Source organism: Colobus angolensis, unplaced genomic scaffold, assembly GCF_000951035.1.
Source record: "Colobus angolensis palliatus isolate OR3802 unplaced genomic scaffold, Cang.pa_1.0 Scaffold476, whole genome shotgun sequence".
NCBI lineage: Eukaryota > Metazoa > Chordata > Mammalia > Primates > Cercopithecidae > Colobus > Colobus angolensis.
Genome location: NW_012118221.1, coordinates 5,242 through 14,892, shown reverse-complemented (window position 1 = coordinate 14,892; position 9,651 = coordinate 5,242).

Here is a 9,651-nt window from a genome sequence, read left to right as displayed (position 1 = left end):
GACAGAGCGAGACTCCGTCTCAAAAAAAAAAAAAAAAAAAAAAAGAAAAACATCCTTATTTATTACAGAATTTATAGGATTTAAATATGAAGATAACCATGATTTACTTTAAAATTTGCTTTAAAATGATGATGAGGGAGGGGTGGGGTATAGATAAAACAAGACTGCCATATACTGTTAATCGTTAAGGCCAAGCAATAGGTAATGGGTGTTTATTATATTATTATCTCTACTTTTGTGAGTATTGGAAACTTCCCATAAGAAAAAATTTAACAAAAGAGATGAGGGGAGGACTTACTTCTCTATCCCATTCTTCCAGGCTGTAGTTATGTGCTAACAGGGGCCAATGGTTTAAATAGATTCCCTTCTCCCAGGATTCTACCCCAATATGGGGGATTTTCCTGCATGGAAACAGACTAGCAGAGGAAGTCATATTCTTAGGAAAATGTTTTGGGCACTCTTCAAATCTTTGGTGACTAGAAATCCACTTGAAAACAGAATTCCCGGCCGGGCGTGGTGGCTCAAGCCTGTAATCCCAGCACTTTGGGAGGCCGAGACGCGTGGATCACGAGGTCAGGAGATCAAGACCAGCCTGGCTAACACGGTGAAACCCCGTCTCTACTAAAAAAAAAAATACAAAAAAACTAGCCGTGCGAGGTGGCGGGCGCCTGTAGTCCCAGGTACTCGGGAGGCTGAGACAGGAGAATGGCGTGAACCCGGGAGGCGGAGCTTGCAGTGAGCTGAGATCCGGCCACTGCACCACTCCAGCCTGGGTGACAGAGCGAGACTCCGTCTCAAAAAAAAAAAAAAAAAAAAAAACAACAGAATTCCCTTCCCTGACAGTACCTAATCCAGTGTTAGGTACACAGGGCGGGGAGAGGGGGAAATTGATTTGAATTAAGAAACCTGATTAATTCAGAATTAATGCACCAGCTTCCTCTGAAGATTAGGCAGTATTCAATTTTCAGCCTTTCAGAAATATATCCGTCAGCATAAAGACAGGCGAATGGGCTGCATGTTGCTATGCAGACGACAGTTTGGAAAGGCCTCTTCTGTTTGCTTATGGATTCGCTCTCCCTTGAAGAAAAACTATTAACTCATGCTGCAGCCTGCTGCTCTCTGCTTGGTGTTGGCTATGTCACCGAGCCCAAAATAGAAAGTTCTTTTACTGCAGAGAGGGAAGGAGGTTTAAATTTATCAATTCAAATAACAAAGGGTAGAATTATACTGGCTTTTCTCGGGTGGGGAGTAGGGGGAGATAATGCCTATTTCATTAGAAGAAAAAGTGATCTGACACTGGCAGGGGCTGGGACCATAAGACAAGCTTGCACTGTGGTAATGAGGCTTGTTTCCCATCCTGGCTCCCCTCACTCCCTCCTTCCAACAGTGTCACCTCTTTTAGGACATAGGAAAGCATCTGAGCCACTGGGTAATCAGTTCCAGAAATATCACTGAAATTATCAGACTGGGAACGGTTCTCTGAACCAAATCCCTTCTTGCTCAGTTTTTGAAACAGTTAGTACCTTACCACAAAGTTGAACAGCAGGGAGATGTTATCTTTCTCCTATCAAATGGTCAAAAATCTTTTAAAGACTCCCAGTGTTGGAAGGAGTTTGGGGCCACGGGCATTCTCCTACATTGCTGGAGGAGAGGCAAACTGATCTAACCACCTGGAACGCAACCCGACAACATAGATCCCAAACCATGGAAACATCAATACCAGAGGATATGGATCCAGGGGCTCTCTCATCCATGGCTGGGGGAAGCGTCAATTGATTGTCTAGAGAAATGCTTGCACGGGTACAACAGGAGACATTGACAATAATGTTCATAACAGCAGCGTGTGCAAGAACAAAATCCTAGAAACAATGCAGTTGCCCATCAGTAAGAGAGTAGATGATAAACTGTGGTATATTTATGTATTGGATTATTTTATATCAGTCAAAATGAATGAACTACAGTGAAATGCAAGGATATAGACGGATTTTAGCAAAATAATATCAAGTGAAAAATAAATCCTGAAAGATTACATACAACATAATATCCTTTTTTATGAACCTCAGAACAATTTTAAAACTATTCTTTAGGAATATGTACAGATATTGGCCAGGCGCGGTGGCTCACGCCTGTAATCCCAGCACTTTGGGAGGCCGAGGGGGGCCAGATCACTTGAGGTCAGGAGTTCGAGACCAGCCTGGCCAGTATGGTGAAACCCCATCTCTACTAAAAACACAAAAATTAGCCAGGTATGTTGGTGCGCGCCTGTAGTCCCAGCTACTCAGGAGGCTGGGACAGGAGAATCGCTTGAACTGGGAGGTGGAGGTTGCAGTGAGCTGAGATCGTGCCACTGTACTCCAGCCTGGGTGACAGAGCGAGGCTCTGTCTCAAAATAAAACAAACAAATAAATAAATATTAAAAAAATAAAAACACAAAAGTTACCCAGATGTGGTGGGATGTGGCTGTAATCCCAGTTACTGGGAAGGCTGAGGCAGGAACCCAGGAGGCAGAGGTTGCAGTAAGCCAAGGTCACGCCATTGCACTCCAGTCTGGACATTAGAGTGAGACATTGTTTCAAAAAAAAAAAAAAAAGAAGGAATATATACAGATATAATAAAACCATATAAAAAGAAAAGCAAGGAAATGAGCACAGGATTCAGGATGGTTGTCTGGGGTGGGGAGCAAGGAGATGGGGCAGTGGGGGCAGGAGGAGCTATGGTTGGATATCAGTTTTGTCAAGGTGCTAGCTTTTGTTTGGGGTTATAAATTCATAGGTACTGATTACATTATTAAACAAATGAATTTACCACCTAAATTAACAAAACCAGGCCATCCATATACCAGTTATGAGAGTGGACCATGAACCAAGCATTCTGGTTAATCTAATTCTGTATACCTGATATTAAAAAAACAAAAACAGGGTATAGCTTTTTGTATAGTCAGTCAATTCACTTCTAAGCATTTATCTTAAGGAAATAAGCAGAGATGCATACAAAAATATATGAACAAGAACATTTACCACAGTATTTATAAATATAAAAATAGGAAATAATCTAAATAATCTAATACCAAACTAATAGATTAGTTATATAAATTGGGTTATATCAATGTGCTAGAAAACTAGGTAGTCTCTAAAAATATTATTTTCTACTAGTATCTAAGTATATGGGAAAATGCTCATAATATGTCAGTGAATGACACAGTACACATTATGAACCCAGCTTTTTATTTTCCCTAAGTATATATATGCACCAAAAAAGCTGGGAAGAAAGGGCTGGGCACAGTGGCTCACATCTGTATTCCTAGCATTTGGGAGGCGGAGGTGGAGGATCGCTTGAGCCCAGGAGTTTGAGACCAGCCTGGATAACATAGTGAGACCTCATCTCTACAAAAAATGCCAAAATTAACTAGGCACGGTGGCGAGCGCCTGTGGTCTCAGCTACTCAGAAGGCAGAGGTGGGAGGATTAGTTGAACCCAGGAGGTCAAGGCTGCAGTGAGCTGTGAACATGCCACTGCGCTCCAGCCTGGGCTACAGAGCAAGACCATGCCTCAAAACAAACAAACAAAAAACAAAAACAAAAAACACCCAGCTGGTACGACGGTAGCTCACACCTGTAATCCAGCACTTTGGGAGACTGAGGTGGGTGGATCACTAGAGGTCAGGAGTTTGAGACCAGCCTGGCCAACGTGGTGAAGCCCCACTTCTACCAAAAAAGAAAAAAAAATTAGCCAGGTGTGGTGGCCTGTGCCTGTAATCTCAGCTACTTGGGAAGCTGAGGCAGGAGAATAACTTGAAACCCAGAGGCAGAGGCTGTAGTGAGCCGAGATTGCACCACTATACTCCAGCCTGGGTGACAGAGAGAGACTCTGTCTCAAAAAAAAAGAGAGAGAGAGAGAGAAAAGCAAGAAAAAATAAAGCTGGGAATACTATATGTCAAAATGGTAATAGCACTTATCTCTGTATGTTATGATTGTTTCTTCCTTAAACTTGCAGTAGTTCACAAATTTGCTATAGTGAAGATTAATTGTTTTTTCTTGTTGAAGATTTTTTGTTGTTGTTGTTTTCGTATTTTTTTAGTAGAGACCGGGTTTCACCACGTTGGCCAGGCTGGTCTCAAACTCCTGACCTCAAGTGATGTGCTCACCTAGGCCTCCCAGAGTGCTGGAATTACAGGTGTGAACCACCATGCCCAGCCGTGAAGGTTTTTTTTAATAACCAAAAATAATCATATTATAAAAATAGATGTTAGTAACGACTAATGTAGATAGAGTACTTATATGCTAATAATTTTACAGAGATTAATTTAGTTAAAGCTTAAAATAATCCTATGAGGATAGTGTTATTATGATCCCCATGTTACAGAAGAAGATACTAAGATTTAAGGGGATAAATAGCTTGCATGAGGACATGGATGATAAGAAATGGTGCCCTCTAGAATCGGGCTTCTAGAGGGTTCTTCAAAGAGTACCCAATGGTAGAGTCTTGGTCTCTCAAACCCAGAGATGGCTACACTCAGATGATTTCTCCCAGAACAGTACTGGGAACTGAACGGCCTGAAGAGGAACCTGAAATTCACAAGAGAAAGAGGCCCCCTTGGGGTGTCTGAGCCAGAGCCAACACAAGGCAGCTAACCAGCGAATATAGAGAAGACAGACGTGGAGGAGCCCCATTGCCCAAGCCCCTGAGGGTTTCTTTTTCTTTCTTTTCTTTCTTTTTTCTTTTTCTTTTCTTTTCTTTTCTTTTTTTTAAGACAGAGTCTTGCTCTGTTGCCCAGGCTGGAGTGCAGTGGCGCTATCTCGTTCACTGCAACCTCCACCTCCCAGGCTCAAGCAATCCTCTCACCTCAGCCTCCTGAGTAGCTGGGACTACAGTTGCCCACCACCACACCTGCCTAATTTTTGTATTTTTAGTAGAGATGGGGTTTTGCCATGTTGCTCAGGCTTGTCTTGAACTCCTGAGCTCAAACGATCTGCTCACCTAGGCCTCCCAAAGTGCTGAGGTTACAGGCGTGAGCCACCGTGCCTGGTCCCCGCCAAGGTTTTCTTTTCTTTTTTTAAATGTTTATTTCTTGTACCCCTGAGGATTCCTATTGAGAGAACAGGAGATCCTAGTGACTGGAGAATCAACTGGAGGGCAGAGATGTTTTACTCATGGCTCCCACCAGACATTGCCGGACTGGCTTCTAGAGCCTTCGATGCAGAGGAGGAGAGACCTCTATGGATGGGATGGAGCCAAGGTCTTAGCTTTGGTCTCTTCTCATCACTCATACTTTAAATATAAGCTCTAATGTCATCAAGCCACCAGAGATAAAATGCCTTTCTCAAGCTAAGCAGACAGGATCTGGTATCCAATTTGGACAAGATAGTGGAAAACAGACTCAGGGGGAAAAAATCTCTTGGCCTCAGCACCAGCACACGGGAGATGAATCTGACACCTTAACATTGTACAATAAACAAATGTAGGCATGGTTTCCTGTGTTTTCTTCAAAACATCTAGAATAGATCTGATTAGAGGGAATGATTTTAACAATTAATTCTTCTCTCCTCAGCTGAAAAATTCTGGATTATCCTCCAAGATGTAACTAAACCATCAGCTTCTGTGGAAATATTTCCCCAGCTTCCCCAAGCAACAAGGCCATCCCTCTTCTGTGCATATTTAATAAATAATTTGTTTGCCTGTTGGACTGTGTGTCTCCCCTGAGCACAAGCTCGGTGAACTGTGTAGTATGTAACTTCAGGCTTCCCCTCCTTTCCCAGCACCCCTCTCTACCACCTCTCCCTCACGTGCATTCCTATGCCTGCTGTGGGGTAATTGCTAATTAAATGTTGATTGCTGAAATAGAGAGCCATGGAGGTTCAGGAATGGTCTTCTAGATTTCCCAGAGCTGGGACTCAAACCCCTTTTTGGATCTCTGATGCCTGAGAGAATCTGATGAAAGCTAAGAACCTTTCCCCAGAAAAAAAAGCACAGGCAAAAGAAAATTCCCAATTGTATAGACTAAATACCCATACTAACACATACACAATTATGTGCATGTAAAACTGGGGAAATCTGGATAAGATAGGTGAATTGAATCAGTATCAGTTTCCAAGTTGCGATATGGTACTATAATATCGCAAGATGTTACCACTGAGAAACTGGGATCTCTCTGTATTATTTCTTAGAAATGCATGTGAATCTAAAATTTGTAAGGCTGGGCATGGTGGCTCACGCCTGTAATCTCAGTACTCTGGGAGGCCGAGGTGGGCAGCTCACCAGAGGTCAGGAGTTCAAGACCAGCCTGGACAAGATGGTGAAACCCTGTCTCTACTAAAACTATAAAAATTAGCCGGGCGTGGTGGTGTGCACCTGTAATCCCAGCTACACGAGAGGCTGAGGTGGAGGAATTGCTTGAACCCAGGAGGCAGAGGTTGCAGTGAGCCGAGATTGCACAACTGCACTCCAGCCTTGGTGACAACAGCAAAACTCTGTCTGAAATAGATAAATAAATATAATCTCGGCCGGGCCTGGTGGCTCACACCTGTAATCCCAGCACTTTGAGAGGCTGAGGCAGGAGAATGGCATGAACCGGGGAGGCGAAGCTTGCAGTGAGCCGATATCGCGCCACTGCACTCCAGCCTGGGCAACAGAGCGAGACTCTGCCTGAAAAAAAAAAAAAAAAAAAAGTTTCCTGATGCCCATAAACAGAAATGAAAGCATGTACTTTCCTGGGGATCTAACCAAAATGTAAACGCTGTGTTAATGAAGAATACGCACCACAAAGAATAAAAGAAAACCCTTAATTCTGTTTGGCCTGGTTTCCTAGAAATCCTGTGCCCAGTTTTTGCGTCGAGCCAAGGCTGGCAATATGTGGATAGGGCTAGGCCCTCAGGCATTGAGATACAGTGCCTCAGCTTCTTCAAAGATAGGTCTAGAACATTCCAGACCAATGCAATCAAAAAGTACCTGGTGGAACCAGGCATGGTGGCTCAAGCCTGTAATCCCAGCACTTTGGGAGGCTAAGGAAGGAGGATTGCTTGAACCCAGGAGTTCAAGACCAGCCTGGGTAACACAATGAGACCCTGTCACTACAAAAAATTTTAAAATTAGCCTGGCATGGTGGCACAACCTGTAGTCCTCACCACTTGAGAGCCTGAGGTGGGAGGAGCACTTGAGGCCAGGAGTTCAAGGCTGAGCTATGAATTGTGCCACTGCACGCCAGCCTGGGTGACAGAGTGAGACCCTAACTTTAAAACAAAATTAAATAAATAAATAAAAAGTACCTGGTGCTAAAAATTACACCATTTTAGGGCCAGGCGCGGTGGCTTATACCTGTAATCGCAGCACTCTGGGAGGCCGAGGCGGGTGGATCACCTGAGGTCAGGAGTTAGAGACCAGCCTGATCAACAAGGTGAAACCCTGTCTCTACTAAAAATACAAACATTAGCTGGGCGTGGTGGCGGTCACCTGTAGTTTCAGCTACTCGGGAGGCTGAGGCAGGAGAATTGCTTGACCCTGGGAGGTGGAGGTTGCAGTGAGCCAAGATTGCGCCACTGCACTCCAGGCTGGGCGACGGAGCAAGAGTCTGTCTCAAAAAAAAAAAAAAGTTACACAATTTTAAAACAACATTTGAGTAAACCCAGCATCATTTTTGAGATACTCTAAGATATTTCTTGGCCTACTTGTGTGTGCTGCTTAAACTGAAACAAGCCCTAGTATTCTCTGAAGTAGCATGTGTTCAATAGATACCCAATAATTTCAAGTTAGGTTGAATGACCTTTTACCATCCACTTGGGGACTCCCCTTGCCTATATGGTGTCTATGCATATTAGAAAAGGTGCTTCTTCATCCTGGAGATGCAGCCCCACAGTAAGGCACAGGTGTGGCAAGTGGAGCTGGATTCCTCTCATCTCATCTCCTTGGCTATTCATGGCATAGTATGTACAACTGTAGTATGTGGCCCTGCAAACAAACTCCACCCTTTCTCTCTTCCGCCAGGCTTCCATTGTTTGCAACATCTTTCCTGGCTGGTGGAAGAAAGGCAGGCTCAACTGATGGTTCTAATCTCCAGTGGGGGCAACAATATTGCCCACCCCACAGGCTCTTTTGGAACTTTGCTACTCTAAAGGTAGAGTCTGATTCCACTCTCTTTGAGTCTGGGGAAGCTTGTGACTTGTACCCAACAGAAGAGCAAAACTAACACTCTTTGATTTCTGAGGTTAGGTTATAAAAAGTGATAAAGCAGCCAGGCATGGTAGCTCACACCTGTAATCCTAGCACTTTGGGAGGTCGAGGTGGGTGGATCACCTGAGGTCAGGAGTTCGAGACCAGCCTGGCCAACATGGTGAAACCCTGTCTCTACTAAAAATACATAAAATTAGCTGGGTGTGGTGGTGCATGCCTGTAATCCCAGCTACTCAGGAGGCTGAGGCAGGAGAATCGCTTGAATCCGGGAGGCGGAGGTGGCAGTGAGCCAAGATGGTGCCACTGCACTCCAGTCTGGGTGACAGAGTGAGACTCCATCTCAAAAAGAAAAGTAACACAGCATCCACCTTGTGACTAGAACACTTGCATTTGTAGCCCTAAGCTGCCATGTAAGAGGTTTAACTTGCCATTCTGTGATAAAGCCAAGGCACAGAGGGAAGCCATGTGTAGGTGCTGTGGTCAGCAGTCCTAGTTTTTGAATGCATCAGGCCCAGCTACTGACACGTGAGTAAACAAGCCTTCAGCTGCTTCTAGCTCCCACTTGTGAAGTCATCCTTAGGCTGAATCTTCCCAGCTGAGTCCCCAGACAGCTTGGAGCTGAGAGAAGCCATCCCCAATTGTGCCCTTTCTGAATTCCTGACCCATAGACTCTGTAAGCACAATAAATTGGTTGTTATTTTATGCCACTGAGTTTGGGGTGGCTTGTTACACAGCAGTAATAACTAAAAGACCCATTATCTTCAACAACACCAAAAAGTAGGGCTATAAAAAAAAGGAGGAATTGTTATAAATTAAGGCCAGGCACAGTGGTTCATGCCTGTAATCTCTAGAACTTTGGGAGGCCAAGGTGGGATGATCACTTCAAGTCAAGAGTTCAAGGCCAACCTGGACAATACAGTAAGATCCTGTCTCCAGAAAAGATGAAATAAAAAAATACCTGGGCATGGGAGTATGTTCCTTAGTCCCAGCTACTAGAGAAGCTGAGGTGGGAGGATCGCTTGAGCCCAAGAGTTTGAGGCTACCGTGAGCTATAATTGTGCTACTATACTTTAGCCTGGGCAACAGGGAGAGATCCTCTCTCAAAAAACAAAAACAAAACAAACAACAACAAAAATAATACATACACACACATATATACATGCCCACATATACACACACATGTATACATACGTATGTTATAAACTAAAAAAGACATAAGAGATAAAACAAATGCAAATGACATTGTTTTGCTCCTGATTAGAATAAACTATTACAGAATGACATTTAGGAAAGTCAGGGCAATTTGATTTCCGGCTGGATATCAGTTGACATTAGGAATTATTTTTAATTGTTTTATATGTGACAGACATAGTGGTTATTGAAAAACGTCCTTATTAGGCCGGGCGCGGTGGCTCAAGCCTGTAATCCCAGCACTTTGGGAGGCCGAGACGGGTGGATCACGAGGTCAGGAGATCGAGACCATCCTGG